Source organism: Nelumbo lutea, chromosome 2 (genome assembly GCF_056320005.1).
Source record: "Nelumbo lutea isolate HS-2025 chromosome 2, American lotus-T2T, whole genome shotgun sequence".
Taxonomy (NCBI): Eukaryota; Viridiplantae; Streptophyta; class Magnoliopsida; order Proteales; family Nelumbonaceae; genus Nelumbo; species Nelumbo lutea.
In genome coordinates, this window is record NC_142685.1 from 70,018,871 (window position 1) to 70,037,873 (window position 19,003).

The window sequence follows — 19,003 nt, forward strand, 5'->3', positions numbered from 1 at the left end:
CATGAAGTCATAGTTGGGTAATAAAATTTTTAAAGTAGAAATAAATATAGAAAATTACAAAAATGTAGAAAAATTAGACACATCTATAATATTTTTATTAATCAAATTAAACAAGTAAGCGTATTAAACAAGATTTATTTTTATTGATGATGAAAATGAAATACAAAATTTAGAAATGAAAAAATATGAAATTATTTTACTATTTTTCAAAGATCAATAGTTCAAATTTTGGGTCAAATTTTTTAACCTTTAATGTCATAAATAAATAATAAAAATTAATAAAATATAAAATTAAAAAAAAAGAGAAAAAATACATAAACTTTACAAAAAATAACATTCAGGCACATGCATAATATCATATATTTATCATATTAAACAAAAAGTGTGACCTATTAGAATTATTTTTACATACAAAAATACAAAAAAAATATCAAAAAATTTGAACACATTTATAATTCTATATTTACACTACTATTAAACATATGAATAAGATTGTGGAATTTTCTTTTGAATAAAATACCCATTTTTAATTTGTCTCTATTTAATTTGAGGTTTAAATCATAAATTAAAGTACTACTTTTAACCTCATTCAATTCCCTCAATTTAAATTTTTATAATTTTTTGATAAATGAAACAAAAAATATACACCATAAAGATAAAAACATTACAAAAATAAGAGTCTATCCAATCAAGTAGGCTTGTACATGATATTTGAAACTTCACAACTCAATCCAATTATCACATATTTGTATGAGGTGTTTAGGTAATCAGATTTGGATCTTATAATCTACTTTTGATTAATAATAAAAACAATAAATATATTAGCAAAAAAATAAAAAATACATAAGGTTTATAGAAATTTTTGGATGTACTATTACTATCATTATCATCATCTACAATTGTCACGTGCAAACTTACTAACCTATACTATTATAAAAAGTACGAATGAGGGTGTGGAATTTTTCTTGACTAAAATGCCCTTAAATTGTTATTTATTCCATTTCTAATTATGAAGGTTGAAAACATAATTTCAATTAATGCTTTTCACCTCATTAAATCCCCTCTCATTAACTATTTTTTTGTAGTATTAACTCACATTCTCTCTTATTAAATCTCATATTTAAGTTAATTTTTCACTAACAAATGCTACTAATTAGATCTATGTCCAATGCTTTTAAAAATACTAATAAAAGTGTATACGCATTGCACGTGGCAACATCAAATGATGATGATGGTGATAGTCAACAACCAAATGACCTTATGGGTTGAACCATTAACCTATTTAACTAGGAAAATGGACTATGATTATGATTCATTTTTTTTCTTTGTATTTAGCCATTTCTATCTTTACTAACAATAATTCTTATTTTTCAAACATATTTTTTGTTTAATATGAAAAAATACATAATATTAATGCTTGTTCAAATTTTTCTATAAAATTTGTAAAAAAAATCTATATTTTTATTTTTTATTATTTAATTTATGAGATAATAAAAATTACTTATTTACCAAGAGGAAATGCAATGCTAATATATTGTTTGAATATTGGTTTTTAATATTGTGGTCAAGTCAATTATATATATATATATATATATATATATATATATATATATATATATATATATATATATATATATTATATGATGAAAATAGTTGATAAAATACTTATATTTTTTTGTTTTTCCTTGTTTTAATTATTATATTTTATTTTCCTTTTAATAATTTATTATTTTATTAAATTAATTTGGGTTGTATTAGAATCAGATATACAACATATTGATTAGATTCAGATTTGAATCAATATTTATGAGATTTGATCAGATATTCAGATCGCATCAAATTCAAATATATATACTCTATTCAAATCCAATCCAATCTATTTGCATCCCTACCAAACCACTTGCCTACAATGACCTAACTAATTAAATCATTGAACCATTTGACATGGTTAGTGGGGTCATGTGTTAGACATTAATGTTCTTTATTTTGTATCCTAATTTTTATCCCATTTCTATCATTAACGAAAATAATTCTTATTAATCACACTTTTTTATATGATTAATATATAATATTATAGAGTGTACCCAAAATTATCTATAAATTTCTAAATTTTCTAGAATTTTATTTATTTTATTATTTAATAATAACATCATATGTTGATCCATTTGACATGGATAGTTGAACCACTAACCCACCACTTGTATGGAAAAACCATTTTTTTCTTTTTTCGGTTTATTTTAAATCATGTATTGCATTTTTATCATTAATAAAAGTAATTCTTATTTCTGAAATTATTTTTGCATGTGGCAATACCAAATGATGATGATGATAATCAGTAACCAAAGGACCTTACTGGTTGAACCATTAACCTATTTAACCAACAAAATGGATTATGATTAAGACATTAATTCATTTTTTTTCTTTGTATTTTAACCATTTCTATCTTTATTAACAATAATTCTCATTTTTTCAAACATATTTTTTGTTTAATATTAAGAATATATAATATTAATGTATGTTCAATTTTTTTTTATAAAATTTATAAAAAATTGTATATTTTTATTTTTATTATTTAATTTATGAGATAATATAAATTACTTATTTACCAAGGGGAAATGCAATTCAATATATTGTTTGAACATTGATTTTTAATAATGTGGTCAAATCAATTATTATATATAGTATATATATTATTTATATATAATATATATGCTATTTATTATTTATTTATAAATATGTTATTTATATTGCATTTGTGTAAACTTTTTATATGATGAAAATAGTTGAAAAAATACTTATATTTTTTGTTTTTTATTTCAACTGTTATATTTTCCTTTTTCTTTTAATAATTTATTACATTTTATAAAAATTAAATTGGATCATATCAGATTTGAATATCTAAGATTTGAATATACCTTAATTCAAATCTGATATGATATGTTTGCATCCCTACCAAACTACTTGCTTACGATGACCTAGCTAATTAAATTATTGAACCATTTGACATGGTTAGTCGAGTCATGGGTTAAACTTTAATGCTCTTTATTTTTTATCCTAATTTTTATCCCATTTTTATCATTAGTGAAAATAATTCTCATTAGTCACACTTTTTTATATGATGAATATATAATATTATAGAATGTACCCAACAAATTTCTATATTTTCTAGAATTTTATGTATTTTATTATTTAATAATAAAATCCATTTGACATGGATAGTTTAACCACTAACCCATCACATGGATGGAAAAACTATTTTTCTTTTTCGGTTGATTTTAAATCATGTATTCCATTTTCACCATCGATAAAAGTAATTCTTATTTTCAGATTTATTTTTGTTTAATATGGTGAATATATAACAATAGAATTGTATCAAAATGCTTTATATATAGAAAGCTTATACTTTTCTTTGAGTTTATGTACACATATGTATGTATGTATGTACGTATGTATGTATGTATGTATGTATGTATGTATTTAATATTCACTACTTAGTTATGACATCATAGATTGACCCATTTGACCCAAAATGTTATATTGACTACCTACCATGTAGATATGGAAATGGTTTCATTTTCAAACTGATTTTAAATTTTGCATTTCATTTATATCATTGATAAAATAATTATTATTTATTATGCTTATTTTTGTTTATATTATTAGTATATAATATTATAGATGTGCCCAAAATTATTTCATATTTTTTGTACTATTCTATTTTAAACATTTTATTTTTAATCAAGGTTCAAAGTATCGATTTGTATCAGCTCGTATCGACTGATACGTATCGTGTCGATGGCTTCCCGATATGCCCCTACAAGGGCTGTATCGGGGTTCTGACTGGTTCAGGGGGTGGAGCCTTAAACTAGCCCCTTGAACTGGATGTGGAAAAAAATAAAAAAGGCAAAAAAACACTATCGATATCGCCCGATAAACACCTACCGGTGTATCGGGCATATCAATATTTTGAACATTGTTTTTAATTATACATCATAGTTGAAGTACTAACCCATCCCTTAGATATGATGATGGTTTAATTTCTCATCGGTTTTAAGTTGTATATTTGATGTCCATCATTAATAAAATTATCTATTTTATCATTGTTATTTTTTAATATGACAAAAATATAATAATAGAAATGTGTCCATTTTTTTCAAAATTTCTTTTTTTATATTTTTTGTTTTTTAGTTTTCTAAGTTTGTATTATTTATTTATGACATCATGAAATTAACCATTTGACCCAAATGATTGAAGTACTTACCCATGACCTAGATGGAAAATATGATTTCATTTCTATGTTTATTTTAAAAATATAAAATTTCATTCTATTAATAATTATTGTGTATAGATTTATTAGTGAAATTTAATGATGATAAATAAAAATATTTTTATATTTCTAAATTTGCATTATTTATTTATGATATCATGAAATTATCCATTTGACCCAAATGGTTGAACTACTTACCCACCACCTAGATGAAAAATATGATTTCATTTATATGTTTATTTTAAAAATAAAAAATTTTATTCTATTAATAATTATTGTGTATGGATTTATTAGTGGAATTTAATGATTATAAACAAAAGTATAAACATTGGATTCAATAAGAGAGAATGCAATTTATTTAATGACTTAAATGTAAGGCTTAATGAGAGGTAATTGAATGTACTTAATTGTACTCTTTTAACTACATTTTCTGCCCTTTCAATGGAGATGAACTAAATTCAAGATGAGGGATATTTCAGTAAAGAAAAATTCCAGAAGCTAATACCTCGTCATTCACACTTTTATAAATAGTATAGATAAACCCATATATTTCAAAACTTACTCAAAAACAAAATCATTCTTTATTCAAGTGATGACTAAGCAATTCAACTATCCAAATCAAATTGGCCAACCAATGAAGTCATAGTTAGATAATAAAATTTTTAAATATAAATAAATATAGAAAATTACAAAAATGTAGAAAAATAAACGCATTTATGATATTTTTCTAATAGTCAAATTAAAAAATGTGATAAATAATAATTATTTTTATTGATGATGAAAATGAAATACATAATCTAAAGCTAAGAAAAAATGAAATTATTTTCCTATTTGGAAGAGATCAATGGTACAACTTTTGGGTCAAATATGTCAATCTTGAATATCATAATTAAATAATAAAAATTAATAAAATATAAAAACAAACAAAAATAAAAAATACATAAATTTTACCAAAAACACATTTGGGGACATGTATAATATCATATATTTAACATACTAAACAAAAAATAAGTGTAAATAGAAATATTATTTTTACACACGTGTAAATAAAAAATTATAGAAAATTTGAACACATCTATTACTCCATATTTACACTACTATTAAAATATGAATAAAATTGTGGAGCTTTCTTTTGACTAAAATACCCATTTTTTTAATTTAATCCTTATTTAATTGTGAGGTTTAAAATGTAGTTTGAACTACAATTTTCACCTCATTCAATTCCTCCTCTTTAAATCTTACATTTTTATGATAAATAAACAAAAAAAAGTATGTAGATAAAACATTACAAAAAGAAGAGTCTAGCCAAATAGGTAAGTTTGTAAAAGATACCAAAAACTTTGTAACCCCAATATGAGGTGCTTTGCAATCTACATATGATAAATAGTGAAAACAAAAATATAAAAAATACATGAATTTTATAAAATATTTTGCATACATTATTCCAATCATTATCATCATCTAGAATTACCATGTGCAAAGCATGTGTTAAAACCCTCTTTGGATATTTTTGCAATAACCAGAATAAGAAAGAAGTGTTAAATATGGGCAACCTAATTATCAAATGATTCTTTAAATACGAGATCATGTGGCTATTTGTGGGTCCTATACTGGCTCATTTATTTGGCTATAATCAAATAGTTAATTTTATAATCAATATAACCATGTACAGGGGCCCATATTTCATTGGAAAGCATTTGACTGCAGATCAAGAGGTCACCGATTTGAAGCCGGTTGGGCCCTACTTCAATTTTTTTCTTTTAAAAAATACCATATTTTTGTTTCTGTCTTATGCAACTACTCTACACTCTTCAAACCTTATTCTAACATTCTAATGGAGAAAGATTCTCTCTCTCTCCGTTAGAACGTTCAAATTCATCAAGTGAAAACTATTAGTAATTCTTATATCGGTTAAGCTTATCAAAGCATTTGTTAGGGTTATGATTTGCTACTGGTGGAACTCGGGTCTTCTCCATATGCCAACCCCAAAGCACATTGCAGCTGCACATCAAAATGATATCTCCTACTGCAGTTGCACACTATGAGGATCTCTCGTACTTGTAGCACATCAAGGGGATCTTTCGTACTTGCATGTTGTCATTTAAGGTGAGATGTTTTCAATGTACAATTGCAATGTATTATGTGTTGGGTGTGGATCCAGCCCATATGAGGTCCTCATCCCACTTTTTTATGCTTCCAAAAGGAGTTGTATTGTGGAGGCTTAGCTCCTGTTCATAACCATTGATGTGAAGAAGGTGAGAAGTAGAAAAAAGGGGAACTGAGGGTTTTTTGGGTTTTTGAGTTTTTGAAGAAGAGAAGAGCTTTGTTTTTGTTCCATTCAAGACCAAGTTTGGATGTGTTTTCAAGTCCGTCCTTGATGAGTTTTAGTGTTGTTCAAGGAGATAAGAACCCCACTCTAATTCAAATTAGTTGTCTCTTCCTTCTTCTCAGTTTCATATTTACAACTTGGTGAGATCCAAACCTTTGTTTTCTTGAAATCCACCTTATGCTTGATGATGTTGATGTTGTACTTGTGACTTGTGAGCCTGATAATTCTTTGATGTTTGCAAACCTCTAGTTGCAACTAAAGAGGACTGTTGTACCCATTAATTTTTGAATTAGTGGAAGACTTTTCCCCAGTTTTGGGTTTTCCATGTAAAATTTCCGATGTATTGTTTTGTGGTAAATGCTATTTGTATTTTCTATTATTTAGCTGAATTGTTTATCTGTTGTCATTATTATTGACAAACCCATTTTTATCACACAAAACTTAGGGAAAATTTTATTGCTATATTGTGATTGCTTTTCACACTCATTTTTGCTACTATAATGTATATTCCCCAACATTATGAAATTGGTGCAAGGAGAAGATCCAAACATTATACAGTGATTTGCCAATGGTAAATTTGAGGGGTTCGCCTATAATACTGTAAAGATATATCTAAAAATCTTATAACTAATCAATGTTCTTTATGGTATCAGAGTCCGAATGGCAAACCTGTTCATCATGTCTAAAAACATCATATGGAAGATTAGAAGAATCACAATGAATGTTTATTTTAGACGGTACCAGAGCTTATTTGACCAATTGTTTTAGTGTTCAATCATCTCTGCCCTCATTATAAATAATTATATTTTAGCACAAAAGTATTGGTGAGCCTATGCTTATCCATGCTCCAAGCCTAATATACTTTCGTGTAGTATTTTCAATCCGTCATTGACTTGGTTAGTTAAACCGTTTGAATCGTCACTCGGTCTTCATTTTGGATCTGATTTTGTTGAAACTTACCCTTCGGTCAAAAATTGTCTAACCTAGGTGATTCAACAGTTGACCCATTTAATCTAGTCATCGGGTTGCAAATTGCACACTTAATTTATGTGGAAACTTATGGAGGCCATAATTTTGCATTCAAATTCTTGATTGGGGTGATATTTTATTTTTCATTTGAATAACTTTTCGAGATCTATGCATCTTTGTCATGCTATTTTTGTGAAAAAAAATTTTTGGCCTCAAATTGTAATTTTTAATATTTTTTATAACTAAAAGATTGAAAACTGAATTTAAAAACAGAAATTAAATAGAAACTAATACATATATTATATGTAAAACATAATTATACATATTTATTAATATAAATATATTTAAATATATAGAGTGTTGGCATGTAACGATCTGACCCGTTTTGACCCAAATGATTGAATTGGTGATCCGTGACCCGGAGGCAAAAGCAGGTAAATTCTGGGTCAGTTTTTAAAACATTGCTTTCATGTGTGGGGGAGGAGGCATGTGTGAGAATAAAAAACTATTCAAGGATAAGTCTATGAATGAAATCCAAAAGTTCAATACTTGATTTGATTTCAAATCCGATTATCTTGGATTTGGATGTTAGAGCTTACATCCATTAATCAGATTGGATGATTAAAATCTAAGTCCAATAAAAAATTATTTCCAATTATCCTAAATTTGGATGTTAGAACTTGCATCCGATTAATAATCGAATCAAACAATTAAAATCCAAGTTCAAAAAAAAATTATTATATATACTATAGTTATATAAAGTTTATAATTGATAAATTTAATATTTTATATTTATATACATTTATTATACATATATAAATTAAAAACAATTTTTTTTAATTTCTTAAGCTTTTAGCCATTTTAAACGCAATAAAATGATTACAAATTAAACCTAAATCCATTCTGAAATCTAACATGATAATTGGATGTGATCTAAAGATTTCATAATCGAATATAAATACCAACGGAACTATTTTTGCCTTCAGGTCGTGGGTCACTGGTTCGACCGGTTGGGTCAAACAGTTCAGACTGTGCCGTTTGATTTATGTGTTAGATATGTTATAAAAAAATATAAATATGTTTTTAGATATGCTTTAGATATGTTATATGTATTACTTTATATTTAATTTATGTTTCTTAATTCAATTTTTAATTTTTATTTATAAAAATATTAAAAATTGCAATTTGAGGCCAAAAAAGGGTTTTTCTTTCGCAAAAACAGCGGGGCAAGGTGCCTATGACTCCTTGGAACACATAGATCTCGAAAAATTTACCCAAAATCAATAAATAAATAAATAATAATAATAATAATAATCACCCCAATCAGATATTGGAGTGCAAAGTTATGACTTACGAAAGTTTGCATGCATTAAGTATGCAACTCATGGTTGAACCAACTAGATTGAATGATTGTTGACCAAATTAACGATTTTAACCATTTCACAGGTCTTGACTGAATTAAAAACATTGATAAATACAAATGTAGAGCTGAATACCATCCAATCAATACGTGTACAGTCCTATTCAAGAACCTCATCTTTTAGATTTGAATGATTCTTTGAAATTATTGATTATATACTTTCGTTTTGTTATATATTTATTAATGTGCTTAAACGGATTAAAGTTTTTTGTCATTATCCCTTCACCCAAATAAAACTAAATAGAATCCCTGATTACTCTCTTCTGTTTTGTGTAATGGTTTGAGTTTTCTGTTTTGTGTAATGATGTGAGCATTTGTTCTATTTTTGCTTCGTAGATTGCCTCTTGAATTGCAGATTGCTTCAATAACTAGAGTTAAGAGACCCTAAGGCTCATACATTTTTCGGTAAATTATTTATCCAGGTAAATGTAATTATTTAGATAATTTTTTTTCTGAGTAACACTTATTTGAATAAATACATTTACTCATGTTCTTTTATTTCTTAGGTAAATAAAGTAATAATTATTTTAGTCATAGAAATTCATTATTAAAAGGGGTATTTTTGTCCCATTCAAGTGTTGGCAACTTCCCCCCTATGTGGGAAAGTTATTTACCCATCTAGGAAATAGATATCACTTTCTTGGATAAGTGGTACCCAGGAAAATAAACTATTTATGTTCCCCACATAAATTGAAAAAAGAACATGGGATTATTGGTCAATGGGAACCAAAATCCCATTGACCAATTTTTCCCCCTCAAAACTAGACCGAATCGGACGATCGGATCGAAAAACAGGCCTGACGGGTTTTGTTTTCCCCCAAAACCGCTTTTGCCCCCCAAAACCGTTGATTTTGGTCAGAAAACCGCTGAATCAGCCAGTTAACTGTTCGAACAGTTTTGACCGTTTTCCAATTTTTTTAAATTTTTTTATTTTTTTGTCAAAATGAGCCGACCGATAATCAGACCCCTGACAGGTTCGTTTTTAAAAACCATGAGAAAAACGGTCCATAGCTCAGTGGACCACGTATGTTAAACATGGACAACGTTATTTTCAAATGATTCCTTAAATACAAGGCCACGTGGCTATTTGTGGGTTCTACATTGGACCATTTATTAGACTACGTTCAGATAACAGATTTTTCATCAAATCTACCATCCGTGAGGGTCCATAGCTCAGTGGTAGAGCATTTGACTGCAGATCAAGAGGTCACCGGTTCGAACCCGGTTGGTCCCTTACCTTTTCAGTTTTTCTTTCTGTTTACTACTTTTCTTTTACAAAAATACTATATTTTCATTTCTGACTTATACAACTGCTATAACTCTCCAGTCTCCAAACATTATTCTTCTCTTCTAAGAGAAATATCTTTCTCTTTTGAGGCTTGGAAGACGGATCTGTTCTCTACACCAACCTCACATCACATTAGAGCCGTACATTGGGAAGATGTACTTGTATATAGTCATTACAATTGCAATGTACTATAAGATTTTAAGCTTGTTACATGCATGCGTTGGATAATGGATAATATATATGGAAGATTAGAAAAATCACAATGAATTGGGATCTCCTCAAAGCAAAAACTTGAGAACATGAAAGATTCTCTTAATTTCATGGGGAGATATTCTCAATGTGTAGTTGGATGCCCTCGCTTGTTGAGTATTTGTAGGGTTTTTCGTTTTAAGAGACCCTATTGCTTAATTGACAGCTCTGATCCAAACCCTGCATTGGAAATATCCCATATTGTTGGGAATACACCAAAAATATCATGACAATAGATAATGCTAAGAAGACACCAAAAATAAAAGGCAAGGAGCACACAATTTTTAACGTAGAAAACCCCCTCAATGTGAGGAGTAAAAACCATGAGACATAGTCCAGTAAAATCTCCACTATAAAGATATAATAAATACAATAAAGTATCTCCAAACAAAAGGATTCACCAGAAGCCCTTACTCACAATCAACTAGTGGAAATCACCAAAAACAGTCCAAATAATGCACAATAGGGTACAAACAAGGTTTTTGTACTTAGACCTTGATTTGCTTCTAGCCTTACTTTTACCTCTGCTATCTTGTCCTTGGTCTCTATCATTGCTTCTCCCCCTATTTTCAGTAATCAAATCCTCTGACTGAGAAGAGGATGCCTGCTGAGTTTGTCGTCTGACTTTTTCATTAAAAACAACAGTTTTTATATATTCCAAGGTCACTACACCACCAGGAGCAAAATTGGACAAAGTCACGCGCAAATTTTCCCAAGAGTCAGGTAGAGTATTAAACAACCAAAGTCCCAAAATTTCACCTTCAAATTCAATACCCATGTCGGACAATTGATCAAAGCACCCATGAGATTCACTTATGTGATCATAAATAGGAGTACATTCCTTGTACCTCAAATTCATAGCTTGTTTCAGCAAAAATAATTTATTGTTCATAGATTTAGAGGCATACAAAGTCTCAAGCTTATCCCACAAGGTTCTAGCATGTGAATCATTAGCAATATGATTCAAAACATTATCATCTACCCATTGTCGAATAAAGCCACAAACCATCTCATGCTCAAAAGCCCATTCTTCATCAGATTTATTTTCAGGTTTTTGAGTAGCAAAAACTGGTAAATGTAACTTTTTCACAAATAGTAAATCCTTCATTTTTCCTCTCCACTTGTGGTAATTGGTGCCATTCAAACTAGTAATTCTACCATAATTAGGCTCCATCATTCAATCAAACAAATCCACACAATTTTTAACGTAAAAAACCCCCTCAATGTGAGGTGTAAAAACCACAAAACCTTGTCCAATAAAATCTCCACTATAAAGATATAATAAGTACAACAAAGTGTCTCCAAACACATATTAGTAAATACACAAGGGATTTAAAGGTAGTGGGCCTAATGGCAACTAGCTAGGGATGGGTGTAGTGGTGCACATTGCCTAGCTACCAAGGGGGCATGCAACCCACAACCTAGTCATCAGGTCGAATGGGTCAACAGTTGAACCAATCTGGTTGAATGGTTATTTATCAAGTTAATGGTTTTTTACCGTCTAACAGGTTTGAACTAAACCAGACCCAAAATCCTAATTGGATAACAGTTCAAGCAGTTTGACCAATCAGATCAACAATGGATTGAAAACATTGATAAATACAAATGTAGTGTTGGATAGTGGTGGCAACGAGCCAAACTGTTCACGAGTTGCTTAAGCTTGACTCGGCTTGGTTTCAACTGAGCTTCGAGCCGAGCTCAAGTCTAATTTATGGGCTCAATTGATAAGCGAGTCAAACTCAATATATATATATATATTGTATATGATAAAATTATAGAAGTAATATATATAATAAAAATATTATTCTTAATTATTATAATTCATAATTTTTCAAGTATCAAATAAAAAAATATTTTTTATATATAATTTTTTATATTTATAAAATATTTTTTCTCAAATCAAACTCAAGTCGAGCCGAACTCGAAGTCAATATTCTAGCACGAACCAAGCTTGAACTCGAACCTCATACTATTCGCCTCGACTCGACTCGAATCCAACCCTATTATTAGATACCATCAAACCAATCCGTGTACAATAACCTCAGCTTTTAGATTTGAATGATTCTTTGAAATCATTGATGTACTTTCATTTTGTTGATATATTTATTAATGTGCTTGAACGATTAAAGTTTTTTGTCATTATTCCAATATTATCCCTTCACCCAAATAAAACTAAATAGAATCCTGGTTTATGAGTAATGATGGGAACATTCATTCTATTTTTGCTTCGTAGATCGCCTCTTGAATGTTTCTGCAATGGACAACGTTATTTTCAAATGATTCCTGAAATACAAGACCACGTGGCTATTTGTGGGTCCTACACTGGATCATTTATTTGACTATATTCTGATAATTACATTTACATCGAGTTCCACATTTGCAAGGGTCCATAGCTCAGTGGTAGAGCATTTGACTGCAGATCAAGAGGTCACCGGTTCGAACCCGGTTGGGCCCTTAACTTTTCTTTCTGTTTATTGTTGGTCTTTTAAAAAAATACTATATTTCCATTTCTGTCTTATACAACTGCTATAACTCTCCAGTCTCCAAGCCTTATTCTAATGTTGTAAGAGAAAAATCTCTCTTTCTGGGCTGTGGAATAGGAATCGACACCACCGTGATCTGCCAATGGTAAACTCGAGTGCTTGGCCTATAACACAGTGAAGACTGCGGTACAAGAAGGTGTCGGTCTTCAAGTAACAGCTTTTTGTAATGCAGTACAACACGTGACTTAGCATAAGTAATAGTTCAGCGTGTCAGTCTCGTTATAGTTGAGTAATGAGCTCGTTAAGGTCTTCGCATGTCGGTTTGCTACATTGTAGCTTGCCACGGAACGAATTCGCTACAATACTTAGGCAAGAGGACCACCTCAAAGGCAACCTCAGGTGGATCAAGTTTCTCAGTACCAGTATCAATAACAGTTCCCTCCACTACCTCAGGCCCAACAACCGCTTCCCCCTTGGCATCCGGCCACAAAGCAAGCCAAGCCCCCCCGTCGGAGCGAACATCCTCACCAGGGAGAGGCCTCTCAAACCTAGAACCCTTCCAAGAGCCAAGCCTCATCCCACGGCAGGAAGGAGAGACCAGTCACCCCCGCCTTGCAGCCTATAGGCAGGTCGGGGGCCTCCCAGTCGGTCAGGCCCGCATTGCCTCAGCACTCTCAGTTCGAGCTCCCGCTCGTCAAAAACTAGTTTGAGGTCCTAGCCACGGATTACAGGCAAGGCCCTTCGGTTCACAGCTATCATCAGCAATCTGAGCCCCTCCCTGGGCTCATCGAGCTCAGTAATACTGAAGCAAGCAGTACCAACACCGAGCTAGCAAAGCAGCAGTGGAGGCGCCGACAAGCTCGCCGAACTGCCACTCACGACCTGCCCGAGCTCAAGGGTAAGGAGGAGGTAAGCTCAGGTGAAGTAAAAGCTACTCCTCTCCTTACAATTCCCTCCCCCTTGTCTCCAGAACTTCTTGTTGTTCTTATGCCAAAGGACTTCAAGCCTCCTCCCCTGGATAATTATAACGGATCCTTTGATCCGAATGACCATGTTGACGCCTTCCAGTCCCAGATGCACCTGGCAAGGGCCAGTGAATGTTGCATGTGCATGGCTTTCTCCATCACCTTCAAAGGAGTGGCCCGCACATGGTACTGAAATCTCGCGCCCGGATCAATAAAATGCTGGGCACAGTTCGGCTCACCACGGCCAAGCGAGGCATTACCCACAAAGAATTCAAGTGGTATGTGGTTGTTAATCAGCCCAAGACTGTGACCGAGTTCCTCAAACTTGCGGATCAGTTTATAGGGATGAAGGAGGAGATCAACCATAAAGGTGAACAGGCCCTTGAGAAAAGAAAAAGGGAGACAGAGCCCCCAACTCAGGGTGATAGTAAGAAGAAGAAGGACCAATCTCGGGGGGGGGGGGGGGGGGGGAAGGCCAGAACAGCCTTTCCGAGCTCTACCAGCCGAAAGAATGGACTACACCCCCCTAAATGCGAAACGGGTCGAAATCCTTATGACGATCAAGGATGCCCTGTATGTGAAGTGGCCACCTCAGCTGAAGGCAGATCCTAGTGTAAGAAATAAGAATTTGTATTGTAATTTCCATAAAGACCATGGTCATAGCACCGAAAATTGTAAAAACCTTCGTGATGAGATAGAGGAGCTCATCCGTCATGGATACTTAAGAAATTTTGTACAAAATAATAATAATAATAAAGAGGTCGGCAGGGGGAGCAGAGTAGAGATGCTCCTGAATCCAGCAGGCAAGCAGAACAACCGTAGAGGCATCCCCCTGAAGAGAGACCAATTTAGGGGACTATCCACGTGATTGTCGGAGCTTCGGTCATTGCAGGCTGTACCTCAACTGCAGCTCGGACATCAACTTGTGAGGCCACCAGGGAGGAGCAGAATCCCCTGAAGCGGCTAAGGACGGAGGACCCGATCTTCTTCACAGAGGACGATGCGTGTGGGGTCTACTACCTCCATGATGATGCATTCGTTATAAAGGTAAAGATTAACAACTTTGAAGTCATGCGTGTCCTCATCGACTCTGGCAGCTTGGCAGATATCCTTTTCAAAGCAATATTTGACAAACTGCAGCTCCAAGAAAGCGACCTGAAGCCCATAAATACTCCCCTAGTAGGCTTCAGCGGAGAGGAAGTTAGGCGTGTCCTCATCGACTCTGGCAGCTTGGTAGATATCCTTTTCAAAGCAATATTTGACAAACTGCAGCTCCAAGAAAGCGACCTGAAGCCCATAAATACTCCCCTAGTAGGCTTTAGCGGAGAGGAAGTTAGGCCCCTAGGAAGGATTACAGTACCTGTAGAAGTCCACACTTGGCCTAGCATAGTGAGGCTCAACCACGACTTCTTAGTGGTCGCAACCCCCTCCCCGTACAATGCCATAGTAAGACGGCCGATCATCCATGCCCTACGTGCGGTGGTCTCCACTTACTATTTGACAATGAAGTTCCCCATAGACTTCGGAATTGGGATAACACGAGGTGATCAGCTTGAGTCTCACAAATGCTATGTCGCCGCCCTCAAAGGGAAAGCCAAGGTGGCCGACGGCCTCAAGCTGGAGCGACCTACAGAGCAATGCGAGGAGCGAGCTGCACCCATGGAAGAGACCCTCTCCATCCCGGCATCGATAGAGGACCCAACTCGAGCACTTCAGATCAGTGCTTCTATTGAGGAGCCTCTACGATCCCAACTGGTAAGTCTTACTTGAAAATTTAGATGTTTTTGCATGGTCCACGACAGATATGCCTGGCATAGACCCTAGCCTCATAACTCACAAGCTTAATACTGATCCTATAGTTAGACCCGTTAGACAAAAGAAACGCAACTTAGCCCCAAAACGATGGAGGGCAGTCGATGGGTGGCCAACCCCGTTTTGGTAATAAAGGCCAACGGTAAATGGTGCATATGTGTCAATTATACCAACTTGAACCGAGCTTGCCCAAAGGACTGCTTCCCACTCCCTAGGATCGATCGTCTAGTGGATGCGACCTCAAGGCATGAGTTGATAAGTTTCCTAGACGCCTATTCGAGCTACAACCAGGTTAGGATGGGCCCAGTTGACGAAGAAAAGACCGCCTTCATAACCGAGCTTGGCTTGTACTATTACAAGGTCATTTCCTTTGGATTAAAAAGTGCTGGGGCAACCTTTCAAAGACTTGTAAATAAATAGTTTGAGCCATTGATTGGCAGAAAAATAGAATGTTATGTAGATGACATGGTCGTCAAAACCCAATTTTCGCATGATTTAATACAAGACTTGCATTCAGTTTTTGAAATTCTGCGTAAATTTAAACATGAAATTGAACCCGAATAAGTGTGTCTTTGATGTCACCTCGGGTAAATTCCTAGGGTACATCGTTAACCAATGCAGCATTGAGGCAAACCTAGATAAAATTAAGGCCATCCTAGATATGAGACCACCCCAGAAACTGAAGGAGGTTCAGAGGCTGAATGGCCGAGTAGTTGCTCTAAGCCGCTTCATGTCCAAGTCGGCGGACCGCTGCCTGCCTTTCTTCAAGGCAATTAAAAGCAAAGGTTTTGAATGGACTGAAGAGTGCCAGCTCGCGTTCGACGAGCTCAAAAAGTACCTCGCTAATATACCAGTCTTAACTCGGCCTGAGGAGGGTGATGTTTTGGAGTTGTACCTCTCGGCAAGTGACTAGGTTGTCAGTTCGGTACTGATAAAAGATGTAGATCGGGTCCAACTACCAATCTACTATGTTAGTAAAGTGTTGTAGGGAGCAGAGATGAGATAGAAAAGTTGGCCTATGCACTAGTTATTGCAGCCTAGAAGCTTCATTCGTACTTCCAAGCTCACATTGTCATCGTCCTTACCAACAAACCTCTGAGGCAAGTTCTGCTCAAGCGTGAGGTCTCCAGTAGGCAAACGAAGTGGGCCATTGAGCTCAGCGAGTATGACCTCCAATACAAGCCACGAATTGCTATCAAGGCCCAAGCCTTAGTAGACTTCATCGCGGAATGCACTTTTAGCTCCAAAGTCCTCAGGCCGGTCAAACACGAGGCCCCTAGCTCGGGCAAGCCAGAAGTTCCCAAGCCGGTTGAGCTCGAGCACCATGAAGTAGCAACCAGTGCGGCATCTCTCCTAGTTAGGCCGAGCGTGAACTAGTATGAGGAGCCTTGGATCCTTCACGTAGATGGCTCATCAAACCAGCGGGGCAGCGGAGCCAGAATCGTTTTGTACGGCCTAAGCGACACAAAACTGGAGTACACACTACGCTTTGAGTTTGCAGCATCCAACAATGAAGCGGAGTATGAGGTGTTAATAGCCAGGTTGGCTCTAGCCAAGGAAGTGAAAGCCAAGCATATTGTCATCTGTAGTGATTCCCAGCTCGTGGTCAATCAAGTCACAGGCGAATACGAAGCTCGCAAACCAACCATGATCGCCTACTTAGCAAAAGTAAGAGAGGCTCTGCTCAACTTTCAATCACACTTCATCAAGCAAATCCCGAGATCAGATATAAGGCCGATGCCCTATCCCGGTTAGCCAGCACCAACGATAATATCATGAGAACCGTGTGCATAGAGAACCTGCCTTAGCCTAGCATTCTTGGGGGGGCAGAGTAGATTGCTCCTATCGTGCAAGCAGAGCCGAGCTAGATCGATCCGCTCGCGAGCTTCCTATTGCATGGGACCCTCCCTATGAATCGTAATGCCACCAGAAGGGTAAAGCGTTAGGCAGCCAAATATGTCATAATAGGCGGATGGTTGTACCGGAGGTCGTACACGTTCCCCTACCTATGTTGCTTGCGACCTTCCGAGGCCAAGCTCATTCTCCATGATACTCATGAGGGCTTGTGCAGTGGACACTTGGGGGGCAGGGCTCTCGCCCAAAAAGTGCTATGACAGGGATACTATTGGCCAACAATGAAAGTAGAAGCGATCGAGCTAGTCAGAAAGTATGACAAGTGCCAGAAGCACACCAATGTCCACCACTAACCTCCGACCTGAAGTACCTCACCAGCCCGTAGCCTTTCGCACAGTGGGGGATCGATATACTTAGACCATTCCCACTAGCGATAGAACAGAGAAGGTTCTTAGTGGTGGTAGTTGATTATTTCACTAAGTGGGTAAAAGCTGAACCCCTCGTAACGATCACAACTCGGAACGTGTAGAACTTCTTCTGGAAAAATATAGTGTGACGCTTCGAGTTACCTCGAATACTGATCTCTGACAATGGTAAGCAGTTCAAGGACATTAAATTCTAGAACTAGTGCTAAAGGACTATGGGCAAATGAACTACCCAGTGTTCTATGGGTTTATCGAACCACAGTAAAGACCGCTACAGGTGAGACCCCCTTCAACCTCACCTACGACACTGAAGCAGTCATCCTAGTCGAGATCGAGGTTCCCTCGCTATGTTTAGAAGCGTATGATGACAAGGCAAATGAAGATAACCAACCTCGACCTACTTGACAAACTACAGGACCTCGCATATATTAGGACCGCGGCCTACTAGCAGAGAGTAGCTCGGTCCTATAACGCCAGGGTCAAGAAGCGGAACCTCCGCGTCAGTGACATGGTCCTTCGTAAAGTTATGGTGCCTGAGCCCGGTGTTGGTAAGCTCGGGCCAAATTGGGAAGGACCCTACTGAGTAAAGCGGGTGCTCAGGGAAGGAACATATGAGCTTGAAACCCTAGAAGGGAAACAAGTACCTCGGGCATGAAATATTGTCAACTTAAGACAATATTACCTATAAATTACTGAGTAGACCACGAGTAACTCCTAGAGCCTAAGGGTCAAAATGCCGAGCTAACGAAGACCTCGGTGCGGTAAGACCCAGTCGCCTCTATGGCATTGCGAACTCCAGAAGGGATAGACCACAGTCGCCCCCCTCCCAAAGCCTAAGGGCCAAAACGCTGAGCTAACAAAGACCCTAACACCATAAGACTCAGTCACCTCTATGGCATGGGCAAACTCTAGGAGTGGACTATAAGTCACTCCCCCAGCCTA

General features: G+C 35.0%; 2 non-coding genes across 2 annotated transcripts; both read left to right on the forward strand.

The window, feature by feature from the left end:
- The first annotated feature begins 10,147 nt into the window (after positions 1–10,147).
- On the forward strand, positions 10,148–10,219 carry TRNAC-GCA (transfer RNA cysteine (anticodon GCA)). Its single transcript has one exon. It is a non-coding gene; the product is annotated as a tRNA-Cys (tRNA).
- Positions 10,220–12,905: 2,686 nt separating this feature from the next.
- TRNAC-GCA (transfer RNA cysteine (anticodon GCA)) lies at positions 12,906–12,977 on the forward strand. Its single transcript has one exon. It is a non-coding gene; the product is annotated as a tRNA-Cys (tRNA).
- The last annotated feature ends 6,026 nt before the right edge of the window (positions 12,978–19,003 follow it).